General features: G+C 35.2%; 2 long non-coding RNA genes across 2 annotated transcripts in view; one reads left to right on the forward strand and one right to left on the reverse strand.

The window, feature by feature from the left end:
- Positions 1–9,431, forward strand: part of LOC144297008 (uncharacterized) — a 91,465-nt gene extending 82,034 nt beyond the window's left edge. Inside the window, exons 2-3 of the long non-coding RNA XR_013364017.1 lie at positions 8,336–8,398; positions 8,968–9,431. This is a non-coding gene — a long non-coding RNA (uncharacterized LOC144297008). The remainder of the gene's footprint in view (positions 1–8,335; positions 8,399–8,967) is intronic.
- The window catches only part of LOC144297009 (uncharacterized), a 79,501-nt gene extending 63,582 nt beyond the window's left edge, over positions 1–15,919 (reverse strand). The window contains exon 1 of the long non-coding RNA XR_013364018.1: positions 15,842–15,919. This is a non-coding gene — a long non-coding RNA (uncharacterized LOC144297009). The remainder of the gene's footprint in view (positions 1–15,841) is intronic.
- Positions 15,920–25,889: the final 9,970 nt, after the last annotated feature.

Genomic DNA, 25,889 nt, shown 5'->3' on the forward strand with positions numbered 1-25,889 from the left:
TTCAATACAGCACTGGAAGTCCTAGCCACAGCAGTCAGACAAGAAAAAGAAAAAGCATCCAAATCTGTTATGAAGAAGTAAAACTTTCACTATTAGAAGATGACATGATACTATATAAAGAAAAATCTAAAGACTTCACCAAAATCTACTAGAACTGATAAATACATTCAATAAGGTCACAGGATACAAAGTCAATATACAGAAATACGTTGCAATTCTATACACTAATAATGAAGAAGCAGAAATAAAAATTAAAAAAGCAATCCCATTTACAATTACACAAAATAATAAAATATCTAGAAATAAATTTATCCAAGGAGATAAAAGACTTATATTCCAAAAACTGTAAAACATTGCTGAAAGGAATCAAAGATGACACAAACAAATGGAAAGATATCCATGTTCATGGATAGAAAGAACAAATGTTACAATGCCCATACTACCCAAAACAATTCTCAGATTTAATGCAATCTCTTTCAAACTACCAAAGGCATTTTTCACAGAACTGGAATAAATAAGCCTAAAATTTGTATGGAACCCCAAAAGACTCTGAATAGCCACAGTGATTTGAAAAAGAACAAAACAGGAGGTATCATAATCTCAGATTTCAAGATATACGACAAAGCTGTAGTAATAAAAACAGAATGATACTGGCATAAAAATAGGTACATGGATAAATGGAACAGAATTGAACGTTCAGAAATAAACCTACAATCATATGGTCAATTAATCTTTGACAAAGGAGGCAAGAACATGCAATAGGAGAAAGATAGTCTCTTCAACAAATGGTGCTGGGAAAACTGGACAACTACGTGCAAAAGAATGAAAATGGACCATGTATATTATCACATACAAAAATAAGCTCAAAGTGGATTAAATACCTAAATATGAGACCTGAATCTATAAAAGTCATAGAAGAGAGAACAGATAGTAATTTCTTTGAATTTCTTTTGGCTATAGCATCATTTTTCTAGATATGTCTGATGAGCCAAGGGTAACAAAAGCAAAAGATAAATTATTGGGGCAACATCAAAATAAAAAGCTTCTGGATAGGAAAAGAGTGGATCAACAAGACTACTTAAACAACCCCACATCCAAAAACCAAATAATCCAATTAAAAAAATGGACAGAAGACATGACCAGACATTTCTCCAAATACATACAGATGGTCAATAGATACATGGAAAGATGCTCAACATCACCCATCATCAGGGAAATACAAAACAAAACCACAATGAGATATCACCTCATACCTGTCAGAATGGCTAAAATAAAAAACAGTAGAAATAGCAAGTGTTGGTGAGTATGTGGACAAAAAGGAACACTTGTGTGTTGTTGGTGACAATGTATACTGGTGCAGCCACTGTGGAAAACAGTATGGAGGTTCCTTGAAAAATTAGAAAGGAATTCCTGAATGTTCTAGTAATTCCACTACTGGGTATTTACTCAAAGTATAAACTAATTCAAAAGGATATATGTACCCCTATATTTATTGTAGATTCATTTACAATAACCAAATTATGGAAGCGACCCAAGTGTCCATCACTAGATAAATGGATAAAGAAGAGATGTGCGTATATATATAATGATATATAATGATATTACTCAGCCATAAAAAAGAATGAAATCTTGCTATTTGCAACAACACAGATGGATCTGGAGGGTATAATGCTAAATGAAACAAGTCTGTCAGAGAAAGACAAATACTAGACAAATACTATATGATTTCACTCTTATGTGAAATTTAAGAAACAAAATAAAGAAACAAGGAGAAACCAAAAAAAAAACAAAAAAAAAAAAACCCCAGACTCTTAAGAATAGAAAACAAACATGGCTATACCAGAGGGAAGGTGGGTTGGGGGATGAATGAAACAGGTGAAGGGGATTAAGATTACATTTATCTTGATGAGCACTGAGTAATGTATAGAATTGTTGAATCACTGTATTGTGCACCTGATACTAATATAACACTGCATGTTAATTATACTGAAATTAAAATATAAAAAAGAAAGCCATCAAAAAAGATATGGCATCAATTTCCAGAGCATAAATTTGAAAAATAACACTTTTTAATCATCTAATGAGGCCAACTTAACTGTGACATCAAAACCTGACAATGACACTAGAAGAAGGATAATTATAGGCAAATTTTACCAAAATCAGAGGAAAAAATTCCTAAACAATATATGAACAAATTGAATCCATGTATATGTAAAAAAGATAATACCTGTTGAGTAAGCTGAGTTTGTTTCAGTATTGAAGATTTGGTTTAAAAAGTATTTTTTGAATAAATGATCATGGTGGCAGATTACTCAGGACTCATTCTTTCATTATGCATGTATTAAATAAGGTAGTACATGTTTCAATAAATACGTGTAGGAATTTGAGTACTACTTATCGCTTTGCATTTTGTAAATAATAGAATTTTTTCTCTCTGTTCTGTATGGTAATGGTGGAAAAATTTAAAAATGGAAAGAGATTACACAATGAGACTCGCACATTTGTGGCCACTTGTTTTAGTCAATGGTTGTCTGCAGAGCATTGAGAAATGAGTAATTTTTTAACACATCATTCTAGAATATTCAAATATCCATGAAAGGTAAATAAATTTTGACCATTCAACCATAATAAAAAAAATCATTTCCAAGTAGATCAAATGTTAAAGGCAAAACAATAAAGCTTCTAGAGTATAATAATAGAACACTCCTCTCTTTTTCTCTTCCTGTCTGAGGTGCTTGCAGAGCCATGGGCTTTGGTGCAGACATGGCCAAGTCCAAGAACCACACCACGTACATACAGTCACAAGAAATCCTGGTCACAAAGATAGGAATTTCTTAAGGGGGTAGACCCCAAGTTCCTGAGGAACTTGTGCTTTGCCAAGAAGCACAACAAAAAGGGCCTGAAGAAGAAGCAGGCCAACAATGCCAAGGCCATGCCTCCAGGTGCTGAGGCTATCAAGGCCTTTGTCAATCCCAAGGAGTTTAGGCCCAAGATCCCAAAGGGAGGCAGCCGCAAGCTCAATCGACTTGCCTACATCGCTCACCCCAAGCTCAGGAAACATGCTCGTGCCCACATTGCCAAAGGTCTCAGGCTCTGCTGGCCAAAGGCCAAGGCCAAGGCTCAAACCAAGGCCCAGGCTGCAGTTGCGACCCTGGCTCCTGCTCCTGCTCCTACTCCTGCAGCGCAGGTCCCAAAGGTGCCAGGCCTCCACAAAGGCTCCAGTGTAGAGGTTTCTGCCTGCCAATGTGAGGACAGAAGACAGGTATGACCCCTGGCCCTCTGTCTGCATGGGTCTGGTGTCCTCCTGTGCTATTTGTACAAATAAACCTGTGGCAGGATCTATCAAAAAGAAGAACACCTTTATCATTTTAGTAGGAACAGATACTCTGAAAAGAAGCCCTAATGAATTTTATGTATATTTTATCACATACTTAAAAAATCCATTATATCAAATAGGATCCCTAAGGAGCAAGCAAAAAAAAGAAAGAAAGAAAGAAAGAAAGAAAGAAAGAAAGAAAGAAAGAAAGAAAGTCCTAATGTGCAAAAATGATAAAACACATTGAAATTGAAATTATGAATTAGTGTTCATCTTATTCACCAGTAACATTGTGAAAAGACTAGCCACAGAATGAGAGGAACTGTTTAAAATGTTCATTACTCACAAAAAGTTTGCTTTGTAGAATATATAAAAACTTTTTTACAAGTAAATAAACAAAATTAAGAAGACCATCAACCTAATAAAAAAATGAGCATGCAATTTTAACAGACCTTTCACCAAAGAGAAATTGGAATGACCAATAAATGTATGAAAAGTGTTTGTTCTCATTAGGAATCAGGAAAATGTATATTAAAGCTGCATGAGAGACCTCTGACTACCCACAAGAAAGCTGAAAACAGGTGTTGGTAAGTATATAAACAAAGAGAATTCTTGTGCACTGCTGTTATCCACTATCAATGTGTGCAAATACGTTGAAAAAGAGTTTTTCAGTTCCTAAAATTGAATATATATATATATATATATATATATATATATATATATATACTTTATCACAAAGAAGTTGCAAAGTTGTATAAAGAAGTCATACACCAAAAAAATGTGTAAACACAGGCACTAAGAGATATGTATAAAATTGTACAAGGCTGCATTATTCATAATAGTTCAAAGCTGGAAACAAATCAGGTGTCCATGAATAAAATGATACATGATACATTCACAAAATGCAATAATACCTTTCAATGAAGTGAATTATTACCTGTGGTAGTATAGATAAAACTCAGAAATAAAAGGTTAAGTAGAAGATGCCAGACATAAAATGAGGCAATTTCCAGAAATGAAATAAAGGAAATCAGACTCTACATCTAACCAGGATATGTTTCAAGCATCGAAGATACAGAAAAACAATCTTGAACATGCATGAACTGAAGGGGTATTTTACCTGTGAGCCCTTACTAAATACCTAGTAGAGGAGGTACTTCACCTAACAGACAGACTGCTAGGGAACTGGCGAAAGAACTGATGCACTTAATATACTTAATCGTAGAACTAAAAAGTTGTGTTAAGAGTGGAAGAATAGAAATGAATATTACATGTCTGAAAAATAATAAAGTAATCAAACTGATTTGTCACATGTGTAGATTAGTGTGTCTACAAGTTATACAAATAGGATATTGAACAGTCCCATCACAAGGATCCCTTGTGCTGTCCTTTTGTGGCCAGCTATCTTTCTCCCTCCCTCCCTCCACTCTGGCAACCACGAACTGGATATTTTTTAAAGCAATAATTAGAAAAAAATTATCACCTTAAAGACATTTGTCCACTTTTTTTTAGTACAGTTAGAGAAGCTGATACTAAAAACCACACATAGGGACACCTGGGTGGCTCAGTGGTTGAGCCTCTGCCTTTGGCTCAGGGCGTGATCCTGGAGTTCAGGGATAGAGTCCCACATCGGGCTCCCCGCATGGGGATTTTAAGATTTTGTTTATTTATTAAAGAAATAAAAATTATTAAAATTTTAATATTTTGTTTATTTATTCATGAGACACACACACACACACACAGAGAGAGAGAGAGAGAGAGAGAGAGGCAGAGACACAGTCAGAGGCAGAAGCAGGCTCCATGCAGGGAGCCTGATGTGGGACTCTATCCCTGGACTCCAGGATCACACCCTGAGCCAAAGGCAGACACTCAACTGCTGAGCCACCCTGGCTGCCCAAATAAATAAAATCTTAAAAAAAATAAAACCCACACATAAAAGTAAATATGCAGGAATAGCTAGGAATCTCTGAAAATTAAAATAAATGAGAGGGAACAGTCCTGCCAGATATGGAAGTAGACTATAAGGTATTTATGCTTAAAAATGTTTGGTATTCATATAAGGAAAGAGACATAGTCTAATGAAATAAGATAGCCTAGAATATGGAAATTGAGTACATATTAAAACTAGCATTGCAAATCACTAGGGTAAAAATGAGCATTTAAATACGTGATACTTGGATAACTATATGGCCATTTGTAAAATAAAAAAAAAAATCAGATAGATAAACCTCACGCCATATATAAGAATAAACTCCAGATCAAAAAGTGATATAAGCCAGAATAAAAAGGCTGAAATTTTATAAGAGGGGCTGGGGTAAAGATAGGTGTGGAAAAGGTTAACAAGGGTTCAAAATCGATATTAGTAAAAAGTTTGTTAAATTGAACTACATTGAAAAATAAATGCTTCTGCATGGCAAAAACACTGCCATAAGCCAAGCTGAAAAACAACTGACACACTGGAAGTAAATAAGTGCAACATATAAAAGAGATAGAGAAATATTAAAACTCATATAAAATAACTCTTATTTAAAAAAATATTTTATTTATTCATTCATGAGAGACACACAGAGAGAGACAGAGACAGAGACAGAGACAGAGATAGAGACAGAGACATAGGCAGAGAGAGAAGCAGGCTTCATGCAGAGAGCCCAATGTGGGACTTGATTCTGGGACTCCAGGATCACGCCCTGGACAGAAGGCAGGGATTCAACTGCTGAGCCACCCAGGTGTCCTAAAAGAACTCTTAAAACTTGAAGAGAAAAAAAGATCAGAAACCTGAGAGAGAAATGGGCCAAAGGAAAAAAAAATCATGGAAAATAATGATAAAAAATGATATAAAAAGGGCCTTAAACATGTAAGATGGTGTTCAAGTTCAGGTTTAGTGCAAATTAAACAACACTAAGATCCATTTCTCAACTATCACAGTGCCGAAAATTCAAGACCAGCAGGCAATATACTCTATTCCACAAGGCTTAGGATACGGGACTCCCAGAAGTTGCTGGTAGGAATGTAATTTGGTGCAACCCTTAAGGAAGGAAATTTGACTTTATGTGATAAAACTGTATTTGGATTTGTCTTTGATCCAGCAATTACTCTTTCAGAAATTTAGACAGTGTATCTAGGTTAATGGCATATGGGAGTTCTTTGTTTATATTCTTCTGTATCAAAATAAACCTTAACAAAACTATGCTATGGTATTATCAAAATAGTATGTTTGGGGAGGAATGCTTGCAAGGGTGGGTAAGGAGATTCTGTAGTACTGACAGTATTCTCTTCCTTAATTTGGGTGGCCAGGAATTCATTTTGCTACAATTCATTGGAGTGAATATTTATGTGTTGCACACTTTTCCATAAATATTATATATTTGAATTAAGAAGTTAACAGATTATATTCTAGTTGTAAGCCTTTTACTGAATAGAATGAGCTATATTAACATTCTATTATGTGAAAAATACTAAATTGTGTAGCTTTAATGATCATCATTTTGGTTTTTTCCAGTTTAGAGTTATTAAGAATAATGTTTACATGGATTTTCTAAAAAGCTCTTTCCAGGGATGTATTCTTGTAAGAGGACTAAGTCATAGGATGCACACATGTCCAACTTTATATAATGGTACCAACTGTTGTCCTGAGTGTTCTTACCAACTTACTCTTCTGGCAATGGTTTTGTAGCAATTTCTCTTGATTCATAATCTCTTCACCAAAAGTATTAACAAACATCTTAATTTGTGGAGGAGGAGTACTTGGAAATTAACTCATTTCCCATGTACTCACCAATGTAATAAAAAATGTGTTTGTGCCAGATATATACATATTTTTAAACTAGAAGTGCCAGAGAACATGGTTTATGTTACTGGTAGAAAGTCAAAAACAGTAATTTTTAGATTTTACTATCAATCAGTTCTGGATTTGCCCTCCTTTTCGCCTCTTGTCCAAAATATGTACATTCTAAGAGACTCTTGGGGCAGCAGCTGTGGATAGGGTGTCTGTTCCACGGCAATCCTTTGTATTTATGTTGGTATCTGTTGAGGTTGACAGTCCCATCTGGTCCTTGGGCAAAGTTCTCTCTCTTTGTTGACATCCACTAGGTGTCCATATGCCCGCCGGTCTCTGGCTGCTTGTTCTACACTGCAGCAGCTCTCTAGTCATTGAGAAACCTTTTCAAAGTCCACAGATCTTTTCACCTCACTTTCATAACATTTTCAAGAGCATGGAAAAATTACATTGTTTTCCCATATCATGTCAAGGGTGATATGGGAGAAAACTTGATGAGGCTATCCTTGACTCCCTATACAGCCATCCCCAGCAGGATGGAAACTTCTTCAAGTCTCCTACTCCCCATGGTCTCAGACAAAAAGTCCAGCAAAAGTATTCTCTTCTCAGATGTGCACACACTTCTAGAGATGATACCATGGCCTCTCTGTCAGGACTGGGCACAGAGATCCCTAGATCATACCAGCATCTTACTCTCTCTACATTTCCAACCTTTCCCTCCACTTAGAGAATGCTGTTAGGTGGAGGTGAGACAAAATATGTTCTTCCAAATATTTCCTATCTTGCCCTTATGCTTAAATATCAAGGGGACTGTGGTATCTTGTTTTCTGGTTCTGCTGTGAAAAATTGTCCAAGGCCATGGCTACTTCTAATCTAATGGTTCTAAGTGAGTGGTAGTTCTGGGATAGCCACAGTGAGTGGTGATTTATGGAAGTAAACAGAGAGCATTTTATGCAATAAATACATAAAATACATTATTGCTTTGTGCAACATCTCGCTATTTAAGCAAAGTACAGATGCATGTAGAATATGTAGCTGTGTTGAGCCTGTCAGCCTCAATACCTGGGCTAAGTTTCTTCAAAGTTTGTGACAAAAAAAGTGCTGCTCCTTTTCATAGGGCAGCTGCTCTCTGACTATACTCTTTCTCCTCCATGAGGAACAGGTCCTGAAAGTCACCTATGATCATAGCAGACATAGCACTGAATGTTCTATAAGTAACTTTCTTCCTTTCCTCCCTCATGTAGGAAGAATTTTGCAGCCAAAAAGTAGAATGAAAAAGCAGAGCTGATGCTGAGAAGCCGGCCAAAGTATGGGTTTTCTCCTCCTCCTTTGATACTCTGGAGTGTTTCCTTAACAGATTCCTCAGCTCCTAAGCAAAAATCCTGTTTGCTTGAGTACTGTGAAATGCTAATGTTGAGGTTTCTGGTCTTAGGCTTCTTCTCAGAAGAGATTCCTATGGGAGGGTGCCCCCCTCAAGTCCCTTTTGTGAAGACATTGGTCATTTTTGTAGAGAAAGCTTATAGGTTCTTAAGACCCTGTTTTGACTCCACTGTGATTCTAGGTGTTTGGGGAAGTCCAATTTCCAAAGGGGAGTTTTGACTTATTTGGAAACAACTTGGTTATTCTATGAGTAGGAACTTTTTCTTTTGGGGAAGTAAAGTTAGTAAACTTAAAGATCATTTACAGTTTAATTTGAGTTCGTATTTTGCATGTAATTATAAATAAAACATTGCCTTTGAGAAGTTAATGATTCCTTAACAGATTCCTCAGCTTAAGATTTCATTAAGATTTAGTTAGATGAGATTCCTACTAAAATGAAAACTATAAATATGTTGTCCAAGCATTCATTAATACATGTTTTTTTGTTTGTTTTCAGCACCATACAAGACCTTGAGAAAATAAAGTGAATCAATCCTGTGTGGTGGATTCAGTGAGCATTATTTGGCTATTAGTATGCTCAACAAAAAAGATGGAATCAAAATAATAAAAAGAAGAAGGAAAATAAGTAACAGCAATTATGAACCATAAATATTGATGATAAATGGTGAACGTTCTAGAGCACTAGACTTTTTCCAGATTATTTCAGGCCTGTAAACATCATTCAATAAGTATCTAACAACATTATGCTAAAGTATGGTTCTAGTTTTAAGAAACAGAAGGAAAATGAGAAGATATTCAGAAATCTTTGCCTACTGGGATCCCTGGGTGGCGCAGCGGTTTGGCGCCTGCCTTTGGCCCAGGGCGCGATCCTGGAGACCCGGGATCGAATCCCACGTCAGGCTCCCGGTGCATGGAGCCTGCTTCTCCCTCTGCCTATGTCTCTGCCTCTCTCTCTCTCTCTGTGACTATCATAAATAAGTTAAAAAAAAATTAGAAATCTTTGCCTACTTTTGATGTTGTTATGCAAAGGGTCTCTTTCTCCTTTGTGCTATTCTTTTCTATGTCATTGGGAATGCAAAAAGAACTAAATTTGTAGTACATTCCAAGTTTTTCAGAGATAAGGAAATTCCCTGTCTTATCTCTATAGAGCTCTAGCTAGTTTTGATATTATTGGGATTAGGAACTCCATCCAACAATGAAGACACAATTGAAAATATGATTCTAAAGTCACTCTTCTAGGAAAATTAATGCATACAAAAATACCATAGAGTTAGAAAAACAATAGAAGCAAGTTTTCAAACCTTTCCTAGTGCCTTCATAGGAGTAATTTGTAAAGAAAATACTTTCCCAATTGGCCATGATCTATATTTTTGAAAATATATTAAGGCAAACCTCTGTCATTGACCTTTTAGAGTTAAGGAAAGATTCAATTATGTCTATGAACTGAAACCATTGTAGAGTCAAAGGAAGTCAGGAAATAGTTTCATAATTATGTACAGTAAAAGAAAGTGAAGAGGATTAATTGGGGTTAAAGTGCAAGATAAGATGTTCTCCAATGCTGTTTTTCCAGTTGCCTCATTGTGATTTTTTTATGACCTTCAGTGGCTCCAAAACAATAATTTTGAGAATTCTGCTAAAGATGTAATTCAGATGTAGTTCAGAGTATTCAGCCTCTGATCATTTAAATGTGCTTTACAAAATAGATATAACTGACATACACAAAAATGTATATATTTTATAATTTGTATAATGACGAGACTATTACAGATAATAAAGGCAATACTCTTGTATTTACTATGTTTAAAAATCAGAATATAAGTATTTTCATCTAGCTTGTGGTCAAAATAAAAATCTTTTTGTCAACTCTGGATAAGGGATATTTTATCGGCTCACCTAATTTCCTTTCTTCCTGTGACCATGTTATAGCTGCATTCCTTCCATACACTCTACTGTTAACACGGCAAATGGTCTCATTCTCTTTTCCCTCACACTGAAGCCTGGTAAAATATAATTATTATTGTTAATTAAGAAGAATAATGTGATTTTATTTGGAATATGGAAATAAATTCATAACGTTTTTTTTATCATAAGGCTAATTTAAATTTGATTCAGTTCAAACCGGGTAATTCCCCCAACACAAAGGCACCCAGAAAAAATCTGGATTCCTGGAATTGGTCTAATTCATTATTTCCATTAAGTCGAGTAGACTTGATTGAAGAGCTATGGTTGGCATTGTGACCTGAATGACAAAGCTGTGGTGAATTTGGAAATACCTCACAAGATCCATCCTTCCTCATTCTATTTTTTTTTTCTTCTTTTAGTTAGAAAACCCAAAGCTATTTTATATATATTCACCAGACATTGCTTGGATGTTGAAACTACCAATCAGCTTGGCAGTCAGATAAGTCCTCAGAATAGTGATGAACTATTGATTTCACTTTGAATTAAAAAGCATATGTTTGGAAATGGAAGAGAAAATGGTTTTTGTTTCCCTCTTTTGTGAAGCAAACATGAGCATATCCAAAACTGATACAAAACTGATTTTTCTAGTTTCTGGTCACTTTTGAGATCTGTACTTTTATTTTAACATAGGATAAAGAATGTGTTGGTTTGTGGGTGTTTTTCTTAATCCAAACACTTTATAAAAGAAATGACCATTGTTTACTCCTTAGGAACAGGTAAACCAAGTTTTATACCAGAAAGCCAATGTGACTAACAGTGAAGTGGTTTGCCAGGTCCAGAAGTAGCAACTTTATTAGGTAACCTCTAAACACTTTTTTTCTTTTACTATTTTAAATTACTCTTTCCTTACTTATATATAATTGCTTTCATGTTCAGGTGACATACTTTTCTTGAGGTATAATTTACATTCAGTAAAGTTCACTCCTTTAAAAAAGTGTATAGTTGGATGAAATTTTTAACATCTTTACTGAGGCATAATTGACATATAATAAACAGCATGTGTTTAAAGTGTACAAACTGATAAGTTTTGGCATGAATATATCATTGAAATCATCACCAAATTCAAGATAATGAACATATTCATCACTTTGAAAAGCTTACTCATGACTTTTTGACATCTCTTGCTTGTCCCTGTCTGCTCCTACCCTTCCTGTCTCCAGGAAACCATTGCTCTGTATCCTGTTATAATTGGCACTTTCTAGAATTTTACATAAATGGAATCACACATTATGTGATTTTTTTTTTGTTTGCTCTGGTTTCTTTTAGTCAGAATAAGTATTTTGAAATTAATCCATATTGTTGCAGTTATCAATTGTTCTTTCTTTTAATTGCTAAGTGACAGTCTGTTGTATGGTTATTCTAAGGTCTGTTCACTGGTTGACCAACATGAACATTTTTTATAGAGCTGCCATGAACATTCACACTTGAGTCTTTTTATGGAAATATGATTTCATTTTTCTTGGTTAAATATACCTAGAAGTGAGACTCCTCTACCTCCTCACCAATGCTTGGCATGGCAAGTTTTCTTTTTAATTTTAGCCATTCTATTAAAGATATGATGTTCTCATTTTGTTATAATTTCAATTTTCCTATTGGCTAAGATATTGAGCATTCTTTTATGTGTTCACTTGCTGTCTATGTATCTTCTTTGATGATATATCTACTTACATCTTTAACCATTTTTATATTGGGTTGTTTTCTTATCATTGAATTTTGAGAGTTCTCTCTATATTTCAGATACAAGTTATTTATCAGATATAGGAATTACAAATTTCTTCTGGTCTGTAATTTGTCTTTTCTTTCTCCTAATAGTGTCTATCAGAGAACAGAAGTCTTTAAATTTCAGTAAAGTTGAATTCATGAATTACTTTTTTTATGGACAGGTTTAATTTTGTCCTCTTAACGTGATCACCCTCTTTTTTTATATTAACACACTTCATATCAGTTACAATAGCCTAGGTTATGCCATAAAAAGAAACAATCTCCCAAGGATCAGGAGCTTATTAAGTAAAGATTCATTTCTTGATGATCTTACATGTTGAACATGAGTCAGCAGAAAGCTGGGTTCATAGAAATTATGCAAGGATCCAGGGCAATGAAGATTGCATCTCAAAATGCAGTGGGGAGAAAATATGAAGAATTGAGTGGACCTTTGTCATTCATGAATGACTCATGTCCCTTCATCTCACTTTGGATTAGGAAAGAAAGTCATAGAGAATTTCCACTCAGGCAATTAGAAGGCTTTCACTCTCTAATTCCTAAGTCAGTAACTAGGCTTCAGAATCTACCCTAAAAAGCAACAGAATACTAAGACTGGGCAGACCTCAGCAGAAGAGTCTTTTTCAACATTCCTCTCACAGGTAAATGTAGAGGACAACGGATAAGGTCCAATAGGAGGCAAAACTATGGCTGCAACAAAAAGAGACCACAGGACTGGCTTCAGTGCCATATTTCCTTACACCATCTCTGTCCAGTTGCACAGAAGGGATTTTATTAAGGATATTCTGTGGGGTTTGTTACCACTAATTGCTGCAGATATCAGGGGTAGATAAATTGATATTTTTATAATTGGTTATAGCAAGACCATCTGGGTCTCAAGGAAAGGAAACTATCTTCCAAATATCCTGGATATGCTTCTGGAAGCTATAATGGAATATGGCTTTTTTCTCATTGGAGAGAAGACTGGGTTGGCTTTCTTTTTGTATTTTTTTAATATAAGAAAAGAACCTTTGTGGAATTATGTGAATGGAAAAAGAGTGGGCAACTAATGGGAGGAATGTAGTTATAGATTCCTGTTTTTATCTTCCCACTCTGTTTTGGCAACAGCCTACAACTTGATTTGTGGAAACTGTCCTTCCTCACTGCAAATTTAACTCCTTGGTAATGGAAGATGGTTTGTGCATTTAAATATTCTGCATTCTCCTTTCCACAATGACTGGCCCAAAAATAAACCTATGAAGCATAGAATTCTCTCAGACACCTGTAGAACTTTCAGTCGGGTGTTGGGAAAGAGATATTTTCTTTCCCTTAGGACTGATAAATTTGGTGGTTCTATTATCCTGTTTTCTGTGGCTCCACTTACTTTGTTCAAACTGCCTGGGGGAAGCCCACATATTGTGGTAAAGAATGAAGGAAACACCCAGGCAAAAACAGACTTAAGAAACTTCAGGAGGGAATGAGGAATGGAAGCTGAAAGAGAGGAAGAGAAAGATCTGATGATATTATTTGAGTTCATGGAGTCTTGAGTCACCTTATATCTTGAATTTCCTATTATTTCTTATAAAAGATGTCATCATCTCCCACCTCTCCCAAATTGTATTTATTCCGGTTTCCATACTTTGTCACTGAGAGAGACTTGTCTACTAATATACTAAGGTTGTCACAAGAATAATAAAAGGCAAGGTATATATATATATATGTAACTGCCCAACTTTCTTCTCAATAGAAAATAAGGAGAAAGGAAGAAACAAGGAGAAAGGAAGGTCATTGTTTTGTATCTTGTGAATTTATTTTCATTTTGAGTTGTGTAATTGTAAAATAACCCACGTAGCCGGTTTTAGAGTTTGGCAGAATTACTCCCTAAGACATCTGGGAAATCTTCCCTGTTCTGTATTCATACATTGCATAGGCTGTGCAGATGTAGTCTGTAGGCTATATTATCCTAAAGAGTCTCAATGTGCTCTTTATGCCAGAATGTACCACATCTACAATCAAATTATTTATTCAATAATCAATCCTTGGCCCTGACTGCACATGTTAGAACACAGCCTTTAACTTCCAAATGTGTTAAAGCACTGGACAATAAAAAAACAAATAAACAAAAGGCAGAAAAGGACAGTGGCTAGTGGCAACAACCTCAGTCTACTGTCACATTCCCATAAAAATACAAAGACAACCCAAGATTACAGTTTCTAGATCATGAGTTCTTCATCCAACTTATTCATTTACTATTCAGCATCTGATTTATATCTTGCCCTATGTAGAAAGTAAAGGTCCTTTTTCTCAACAAGCTTTCAAACTTCAACCCAGAGACAGGAGATACCTTTCTCTGATGAACTATCACTTAATCTCAGGATTAGAGTTTTCCTGACTTGCTTTGAAAAGAGAGAAAGATCTGTGAAATGTGACTTCAACTTTAATAAAAATTTGTTACTGTCTTTCTCCACTATTAATGATTAATATCAATATATAGTCATAATCTTGTGGTGGTGTTATTTGGATGAGGATTACTGTCAAATGTCATATTTACTCAAGTAAGACAGAGGAGAATCTATGCACTTATCTGTGAATAAGGACACATTCAGTTTCTCATTTAAGCAAGCAGTTATTTCAAGAACTTACTTAAAGACATCAAGAGCTTTGGGGTGTCTGGGTGGCTCAGTTGGTTAAGCTCCGACTCCTAATTTCGTTCAGGTCATGACCTCAAACCCCATGCTCAGTGGAGAGTCTGCTGGAGATTTCCTTTCTTTCCTCCTCCTTCTGCCCCTTCCCCTGCTCACATACTCTCTCTCTCAAATAAATAAATAAATAAATAAATAAATAAATAAATAAATAAATAAAAGACATCAGAAGATACAAAGTAGACCCATGATGAAAAATGCTATGATTTACTCTGTTTGAGGTTTGCTTTTTGAATGGCTAGAATTGGATCTCCAAGATTTGGCTAAACCTAAAATTCCATGACAGTTTGGCCCCTGGGTGGTTTAGGGGGTTAAGTGTCTACCTTCAGATCAGGCCATGATCTCAGGGTCCTGGGTCTGAGTCCCATATCAGGCTCCCTGCTCAGTAAGGAGTCTGCTCCTTCTCTCCCTCAATCCCTCCCAACTGATCATGGTCTTTCTCTCTCTCACTCTCTCTCTAAATAAAAAATATAAAATCTTTAAAAAAATTCATGACAATTCAATACCTTACTTTTACTGAATCAAATAATTTAACATTCAGATTTATGTACACTACAAATAAGTAGATGATCATTACTTACAAAACATTTTTATTAAAGGAATAAAGTAGCGTTTATGAAACTATGATTGTTCAGAAAATAATTTTGCATTTTTTCATATTTTTGGACTCAGCTCTTTCTCTCTCTCTCTATATATATACATACATATAGTATAGGCAAACATATACTTCAAGGTATTAAAATTTGATGTTGAAAACAGAAGCGTTTACTCATCAAAGGCAAATACATTTTGAGAGAGAAAGATAAAAATTAATTATGGTATAAAATTTCCTTTACTGTGGTTACTGATGTGCATTCAAGAGCACATTTATATTAGACAAAATAAATGGTTTATATCAACTTTCTTCACGTTCAAGCACTCTATAAACCATGTTTTCCTTTATGAGAGTATATTTTAATAGAACCCTAATAATATTATTTCTGTTACATATATGATATGATTACTTACTCTCAAGAAGGCATAGAAGAATCTGGCTCATACAATTTGGAGACTGAGTTCTCTAAGTTCTGGCACTTGCTATCTACTTTGAGTCTCTGAGAGGAAATAAATCTTTCTATTGCATCAAACCCATGAGAAAGAAGTTAGGAAATCATTTAGTCAAATTTCAAGTCTTTCAGGGTAAACAAGGTCACTTGGCCTCTAGTAGCTACGTATGTGGATTTGACTCTTGCTTCAGCTTGTTTCCCAACAGCCACAGAAGAAAAGTGCCCAGAGCCTTTTATTGTATGGGGAAAAACTAGGAGATATTTTTCTCATCCTTTTCTTTCCACCTTGGTGTAAGGGTGGCAACCTGCCTAGGGCCTGTTCTTTAGGAAAAAGGGGAGGGGGGGAGAGAGAGAGAGAGAATGTCTTCTCTTTTCATTCTTTTCATGGAGAATGGCAAGATGCCAGGAAATGGAACTGAGCTTAGAAGGGTTGGAAGAAGCTGCTTTAAGTGTGGAATTGGGCAAGAGAGTCCAGCTTATGTATACTGGTAGAAACCTCCAGGAATTAGATTTAGAAATATAAAGATTTATTCCATTTAGCTTTTAAAGATTTTTAGTTACAAACCTTTATTATTTTAACCCATGGTTTGAAAATGGTAACAATACTTTGACATATTTTTGAGTATGAAAATCTTTATTAATACTTTAAAATATATTGGAATTATTTCTCTTCTTCCTCTTGCTCTTTTTTCACCCTCTGATTTCCCCCTCTTCCCTTCACTTGCTTTCCTTCCCCTTCTCTTTCCTTTCTAAATAATTCATTCTTAAAATCATTACAGGAGACAGTGCACAGCAGACGTTTGTAGGGGTTGAAGAGGGAGGAGAATCAAGGTTGCTCAGAACAGGATGTCTGAGCCCAAGCACAATGAGGAAGACAGGCTTAGGATAGACCCTCGTACAGGGTATCAAAGACTTAGAGAGGCAAGAAAAGTCCAAGCAGGGTGAATAGGATGTCTGCATATGAAGGCTGCTTAGAATAAAGTCTCAGAGACCAAATATATTGAGGATTATGTTCATAAATAGAGTGTTAGAATACCAGCTGATTGAAAAGGTAGTAAAACAAGAGTTTCCCTAATGGGATGATGTGGTGTCACTGTGACAAGTACGGCCTAGCAAGGTATGTTGAGCCCACATGGAGAGAGGAGAGTATGGATAGGGGAACTCAGTATGAGGCGTCAGAACTCCATGCAGAGGGACAGCCTGTTAAAGTCTATGTGGGTTCATAAGGGCATATCCTCAAAGAGGCGGTTTTCATGCAGTGTCAGAGACTAACCACGGTAAGTAGGACATCTGCACAGACTGGAATGGGGTGGTGGAGTCTAGGCAGGGTGAGGAGAGCATCTACGCACGGGGGTAACCAAGCACAGAATGTCAGACTCCAAATATGATGAGGAAAGGGTCTGCACTGGAGTGTAAAGACACAGGTGTTGAAACCTAAGTGGGGTGAGGAGGACATCTGCATGGAGGACAAGGTGATAATGAAGATGGAAGATTGGTTACCTACAAGGGAACTGGTTAAATAAGTATTGCAAAGAATATATAAACCAGGGTTCTCACTGTCAGAAAAAGGAATTTAAATCTGAAACAGAAGAAAAATAGAGTGAACCCTTTTGTGATGGATTGTAATGGAAGGAATCAGTATAAATTAATGGTTTTCACCAATACTAATGACAATAAAAATCACTATGGAGTGTAAATGTGTCTGTGAATATATACATTCATAGATGTGTACATACATATATTTCCTAGCTTTGTCTACATAAAAGGCTTGGGAGTAATGACCCCTAACAAATAACAATGTGCATATCTAATACTCAGATGTGGGTTACCATATGGAATTCTTTCATAAAAGGAAGCAAGACTTCTTAAATAATGGCCAATTCTAGGACTGAAGAAGAGAAGTACAAGATGAACCAGGAATATGTCAGAAAGCAAATATGCTAAAGAATTAATGCTTTATATCAAAAGAAAAGACAAGCTAGCTGGAATGGGCTCCTTCTACCCACAAAAGATAACTTTAGCATCAAAATATATAATGATAGTAATGCATGATGACTCATGAAATAAAATAGGAAACCAGATACCCATATATTTATGAATTAATAAAAGAAGAAAGGGGAGTTTGACGAAGAATAGGATTTTAACTTAACTTCAAAGTTGTTGCCCCCAATAAACTTAATAATTTCAAAGAGAAAAAAGAGTGATTTTAAGTGGAGAAGCATGGTGGACACCATTGTATTCAAATGACCAAACTGAACATCACCATTAATGGAGCAGAATTAAAATCATATGCACCTGATAGAATGCAATGAGAAGAGCACAGCATCAGTTCTGTGATATTCCTGACAAAGATGAGTATCTTATGTCTAATAACTATAATAATTATCTTGGCAGCTTTCTTGCAAATAGTTTAGAAAAAAATATTCTTCATACTTGTATTTTTTTTCTGTAAGAATGTGATTATTTCAAAACACGAAAGTTAAAAATAAATTTTACAATTAAATTTAAATGAAATCAAATGGGCTAATGGAAGGATTTCTTGAGGTGTAGCACCAAGTTTGGAACTAGTACTTATGGCTGAATGGAAAAGATATCTTCAAAGGCAGAAGATTCAGTTTATTCCAAAGTCATTTTGGAGGGTAAGAGTAAGAAGGTTTTTTTTGTTTGTTTGTTTTGTTTTTGTTTTGTTTTTTATCCCCCCTGTGGCATATTCATCCATGGCAATCATATCCTTACCATGGCATAATTGTAAAACTGATTTTTTTAATTTAAATTCACTTAGCCACCATATAGTACATCATTAGTTTCAGATATAGTTTTCAATAATTCATCAGTTGCACATAACACCCAGTGCTCATCACCCTGAAGTTTTTAATTAGACACGGGTTTGTATTTCCCTATACCATATGCTAGATGTTTCAAGTTGGACAAACCTTTCTAAATGTAAATTTTCTCACCTGTAAAATGTGAATGGTAATTTCTGTATCACAATACTGTAATTAGGTAATTAGAGGGATAACCATAAGGTACATGAGGCAGTGGTTGACAAAACAAAAGGAAGGAAGGAGAAAACAATGTATTGGAATCCCACATGATGAGTATTCAGTTAATATGAAAATTATGTTAACAAAAAAAGAGAAAATTATGTTAACTATTGGAATATGGAAACATTTTAAATAAATGAAAATTTATATTCATAACATTTTATTTTTATATAAACTTTATTATACTATTTACCAAATTTACCAATTGGAAAATTTGGCACATTTACTGTCTCATTCTTTCTATAATGTCTATAGACACATACATACAGAGAGTGTATATTTATTCATTTATTTTCTGGACATTGTGCCCCAATAACCCTAAATAATTCAGATTGTATTTCCTGAGGGAAAGGGACTTTAGTGTAATTTCAAATTTAGGAACTTTAAAATGATACAGTATATTCTTAATCCACATTCCATAATCAAATTTCACCTATTATTTATGACGATTTTTTCTCATGCATTACATTTAGCTGCCATATTTCTTTAGTTTCATTTAATTGGAAAGTTTCTCTGCCTTTTTTTTTATCTTTCTTAACCTTAGTATTTTGAAGACTATAGTTCAGTTGGTTTTGTAGAACTCCTGTCAATTTGAATTTGTTTCATGATTCCACATGACTAAATTCAGATTATACACTTTGGGGAAAAATATAAATAAAAGTAACATTTGTCCTTCTCAGGTCATCACATTACATGAACATGCTTCTTTCAGTTAGTCTCAATATTCATGATATTAATTTTGATTACTTGGTTGAGGTGGTGTACACTTGGTCTCTCCAAACTAAAATAACTGCTTTCCTGTCTTTAATTAATATCTAGTGGAGAGGGCACCGCGGGTGACTCAGCGGTTTAGCGACGCCTTCAGTCCAGGGCCTGATCCTGGAGACCCAGGATAGAGTCCCAGTCGGGCTCCCTGCATGGAGCCTGCTTCTCCCTCTGCCTGTGTCTCTGCCTCTCTCTGTCTCATGAATAAATGAATAAATAAATAAATATATATATATTTAGCGGGGAAATACATTGAAACTATATACATATTATATTCCTCATCAAAATTTCAACCTACTACTTTTAGGATCCATTGATGATTTTCTAACTCCACCAGTAATTCTTCTATGTTTATAAGTTTTCATTCTATTTTATAGTTTCCCATCTGTCTCCTTTATTTATGATCCACTTGACCCACAGAATCTTATTTCATTCAATATATATAATTATTATTATATATTTTAATATTCTAGTGAAAATTCCTTCAAATTCCTTCAAAGTTCCTTTGTTCTTTTGCAGTGGCCCCACCATCACTTAAGCACATCCTATATTTCTGCTGTAAGATGTTCTAAGCTCATCTTATACTTTTCCTACCACAACCCTGGAGTCAGCTATTTCTCTGCAGAGACCTGGCTCCTCTTATTATAAACTGTTTTTTAGAAATCGCGATCTGTCCTCTAAGTGATTTCATTACTACTGGGTACACAATATTTTTTTAAGAATCCACAACTGTGAAAAGGAAGGCTCCTGTGTAAGTTTGAATAAAAGGAGAAGTCCAGTTGTGATGCCTCAGGCAATGATGCCAATCAACACAGAGAGGACCTCTGGAGCAAATGCTGTCTGTGAAAATTGTCCCCATCAGATCAAGATGATTAGCCTTCAGACACTCACCTCCATCAGTCACTGTATATGGTCTACTTGGAAAAAGGAGTGACTTCAAGCAAGGTGGCTCTCTGCAGCAAGGCTGGCTACTGGTAACATCCATCATTTCTGGGTAGCTAATTTTTTTCTTAAAGGGGTATCTAGGTAGTGTACCTGCAGTCTGTCAGACCTCTTTCTATGTTCCTAACTATCTTCTCTGATAATGAGAAACTTGGCTCTTATTAATCCCATTGTTTTTGCATTTGCTCAAGCCCAGACAGCAGAGAAAATACCAACAAATTAACAACCAAGTTGTTAATTCCAAACTGTTAATCACCGCAAAATGAAAAGCTATTGACTGCAGTTCGGTATTGTTTATAGTTCTTTTTTGAAGTATCAAGTTTCAATTCAGTGAAATGCACTAATCTTAAGTGCACGTCGAATGACTTCGACAAATGCATGTACCCATGTACCCTGTACTCATAGAGGCATATAGAATATTTTCATCATTTTCCAGAAATTTTCCTCTGGCTCTGCTCTCACAAAGGAGCAACACATTTAATGATTTTTTTCAACCACTGTTTAGTATTTTCATTTATATCACCTCATATAAATGCAGTCATGCAGTATGAATTATTATTATTATTTTGAATATGAATTATTTTGTGTATGGCTTCTACTCAGTATTCTCCTTTCCTCTCTCCGTTTGAATTAATCAAATTTTTCATATTTTATTTTAATTCTTCTACTGGTACTTTAGCTGTATTCTTTGCCTTATTTTTTGAATGGTTGCTCTATAGATTGCAATATATATGTATCTTTAACTTATCAGAGTCTGTAGATTTGCTATTGTATTATTACACATCAAATGTAAGGATCGAATATAAGAATTTGGTGGTTATATTGTTCCATTTATCTCATCCTCTATTATTTGTGCTATTATTTTCATGTATATTATAGCTACATATATTATAACATCCAGAATAGAGCATTATAGTATTTTATTTAGACAAATTATAGATCTTTTAAATAAACTAATGGGAGAAAATTAGTATCTTCTTCACTCAGGCATCCAGAGGAAGGAATGGCCATTACTTAGGTCACGACTTTCTTGTGACAGAGGAAGGAGAACAAGAGGATTGGTGGCTTCTTGGACTGGCAAAGGTCAATTTATGCTTTCATTTTATTGCTAAATAAATTGGGTGGAAAAGTATAATCCTGCCACAGGAAGACACTGCAAGTGTCATACTAGTGAGTGGAAATATGTAATCTTCCAAGAAGGAAGATTAAATAGGATGCAAAATCAAGAAGGGAAATCAAGATGGGCATTAGGTGGAACAGGATTTTGACCACGTATGTTTAAGGTGTCTATCCAATATCCAGATGCATATTAAATCGATTATTGCTTGTTCTATATTATACAATTTGACAAAGCTATATAGAGACTGGCTCTATAACTTAGAGATAAAACCTGCATTTTGCAGTCTAGCCTTCACATAATGTTCTTTTTTTCAATTTAATTTTATTTTGAAAAATGTATTTTAAAGAGAGTGTGAGCAAGGGAAGTGGCAGAGGGAGAAGGAGATGGGCAGACTCCTTACTGAGTGGGGAGCCTAACAATGGGCTCCATTCCACAACCCTGAGATCACCCCCTGACCCTAAATCAAGAGTTGGATATTGATCCAACTGAGCCACCTGGGTGCCCCGGCCTTCACAAAATGTTCTAAGACAAATCCTAATTCAGATTATTTGGACTTTCTCTAAAGGAAATCATTTGATTTCCAGATTCTGAATAACAAATATTGAAAACAATAAATATCAAATTAGTTATTAAATTAATACAATATGGCCTCTTTCAGACATGATGCAAGGCATCTTTGTGGATGTACGAAAAGATATCGCCATCATTATTGGGCCTGAATATTTATATTCCCTTCATTATTGTGCCACTAGTGAACCCATCAATTCTCTGGTCCTTCTCAGAGGCTCTCAGTCTCTTATGATTACAACATGATCTAAATGGCCCCAATAGTTCATCATTAAAACCACCCTCATTACCAACACCTCTAGGTCTTTTATTCCCATAGCTACCTATCCAGCTTCCTCAATACCAAGTAAACGTAGATGTACGTAGCCCTTCTAGATGGTGAATTCTAGGGGGAAAATGAGGCATAACTTTTCCAACTAGTTCTGTTATGAACTTGTGTTCTTCACAAGACTAGAGAAAATACAGATATTTTTTTAAATTCCAATTTTCCTTGTAAGCATTCTTAGTCCCTTATCTATGGGAAAACACAGTCATTGTTCAAGCAGCATGTTGTTTAGATCATTCAGCTTTCCCAAAAATAGCTTTGGAATAATGCCATCTGCTTGTTTGGTCATCAAACATACAGGTGACTTGTAAATGAAAAAGAAAATCTGCCTATACGTTAGACACAAATATATTACTTTCTGACTTGTAAAAAGCCTGGAAGTCTGTTTTTAGAACATGAAAGCACACATTATTCTATATATTCAGATTTTTACCCCTAGACTAAGCTGGACTGTTAAAAACCTGAACATTTATAAATATATTCCATTCCACAATCTTACTCATTGTTTTTGTTGGCTTTTGACAAAGTGTCCTTAGCTCTCATAGTTTTATGAAACTCAGAATAGTATATTTTTTAAGGATACATTTGAGGATACAGTCATCATTCCACTTTGGATCCCTATATATAAGCTTACATAAGAAATATCCATCAGAATGAAATGCTATGAGTTGTTGTCCCTGAGAAATGTGTGTGTATTCTGCTCATGAACAATGAAATCATGAAAATGACCATTATAACTTTTTAATTTAGGTCTTCCGGAGCTCATAGTCGTATTTTCAAATATAATAGAGCAATTATATAAACTGTTTCATGATTTTGGTTTTTTAAAATTTCTTTAGATAAGGTTCATCTTTTTGTACAAATCTTTTTTTTTAAGATTTTATTTATTTATTCATGAGAGACACAGAGAGAGAGAGAGAGAGAGAGAGAGAGAGAGGCAGAGACACAGGCAGAGGGAGAAGCAGGCTCCATGCAGGGAGCCTGACGTGGGACTCGATCCCAGGACTCCAGGATCACGCCCTCAGCTGAAGGCGGCACTAAACCACTGAGCCACCCGGGCTGCCCTTTTTGTACAAATCTTTTTTTTTTCTTTTTGTACAAATATTAACTGGAAAGAGATAAGGTATGAAATTATTAATTCATTGAGTTTGAGATTTCATTGCTGTTGGAGAATCTATTAGCTTTCACTCATCTATTCAGCACCCTTCCCCACCTCTACTCTAGCATTCCAGTCTCTAACCCCAGCTGTCCTCTAAATCTTAATAGATGACTTGCCTTCTCTCTTACAAATAAAAGCCATAAACAAAATCTCTCTACAAATAAAATCCATAGATGAAAACCTCCCTCAAGGTCACATCCAATTTACCTCTCACTTTCTCTACATTTTTGTCTCAATTTTTTAAAAAAATTACTTATTTATTTAAGAGAGAATGAGAGTTCATAACCAGCTGATCTGTGAGGGTGAGAGGCAGAGAAGCAGAAGGAGAGGGAGAAAGAATCTAAAGCAGACTCCCTGCTGAGTGCAGAGTCTGAGGAAGTGCTAGATAGATCCCATGAGTGCAAGATCATGACCTGAGCCAAAACCAAGAGTCAGACACTTAACCAACTGAGCCACCCAGGCATCCCTTTGCCCCACTATTTAAATTGTAATACTCCTTCCTAATATTCAGAGGTCTTTTAAAATTGAACTGTAAAATAAATACAGAAAAGAGTAGAAGTCATACTTGTACAGCTAAGTTTTTACAAGATGAACACCCTTATATAATCAGCATACATGTTAAGAAGCAGAACATTCCCAGCATTTCAGAAATCCCTCTCATTCTCCAGCCCAGTTACTGCTCCTTTGTCAATGGTAATCACTATCCTAATTTCTAACAGCATAGACTTAATTTTTTTTTTTTTTTTGCTTTTTAACTTTATACACATGATGCACATAGCACGCACTCTTGGGTTTATGTTCTTTTATTCTACATGCCCATAGTTATTTTGACCCCCGATCTTTCCTATTCCTTTGGAGTCTTGATGAATGAATAATCTCTTTTCTTTTTATCACATATTCTCATTCTCTGCTGAAACTCTTTCCCTTATCCTCAAAGCTACTGCTTTTTCTCTTGTTCCCCATCAAATTTTTTGAAAAGTCTTTTTTTTAATAATGATTAGTCTTTAAAAAAATTTTTTTAATGAGTTTATTTATCATGAGAGACACAGAGAGTCAGAGACACAGTCAGAGGGAGAAGCAGGCTCCACGCAGGGAGCCCGATGCGGGACTCGATCCCGTCACTTCAGGACCACCCCTGGTCCAAAGGCAGGTGTTAAACCATTGAGCCACCCAGGGATCCCCAGAAAGAGTCTTTCCTATTGCCTATTTGATCATCAACAAACTACTTCTAATAGTATTGGTTTTCTTTTCTTCATTCTCTCTCTCTCTCTCTCTCTCTCTCTCTCTCTCAGATACCTACAAGTAAAATTGCATACTCACAGAGTAAGTATATGTGTACATTTTCTATATATTGCCAAATTCCATTTCATAGGAATCGTGCAATCTTGCATTCCCATAATCATTGCACTAGAGTGTTTGTTTCACCAACAGGTTAAGTGTCAACCATTTAGATTCTTGAGTGTATGATGTCTTGAGAAACAGCATCTCAATATATTTTTTCTTTTTTCATTTTTTCTTTTTAAAATCATGAGTGAGGTTTTAGATGTTCTTATATATTATAGATATCAATCCTCTTCATGAATTACAGATATATTTTCTTGGTTTGTCATTTATTGTTATGTTTCTTATGATGCTTTTGCCATGACATTTTCAAATATTTTTTCATGTAAGTATAACTAAGTAGGTTATTAACTTCATCTTCCACATATAATAATAATAAAACATACATACATAAATACCTCCTTAAATAACCGTGAAGATTAAATGAGTTAATGAGGAAATTACTTAGAATACTTGTGGACACACAATGTTAGTCATTATTATCTTATTAAATGAAGCATAAAATCCCTTAGAATAAATAAATGTTTTTCTTCTAGCTAAATTAAAAAACAAACTTATTATGTGAGATTTATAATAAGTATATAGAATTAAAAATATTTTTGTTTGTTTTTTTGAAGGGAAATACGGTGTAATGGTTAAAGTATGGGCTTAAAAGCACACAGTACTGGGTTTGCATTCTGATTCCCAGACTTATGATCTGTGTGACCTTGGGCAAAATTAATACCAGCCTCAGTTTTTTATCTGTAA

This window comes from Canis aureus, chromosome 25 (genome assembly GCF_053574225.1).
Source record: "Canis aureus isolate CA01 chromosome 25, VMU_Caureus_v.1.0, whole genome shotgun sequence".
In the NCBI taxonomy this organism is placed as follows: Eukaryota; Metazoa; Chordata; class Mammalia; order Carnivora; family Canidae; genus Canis; species Canis aureus.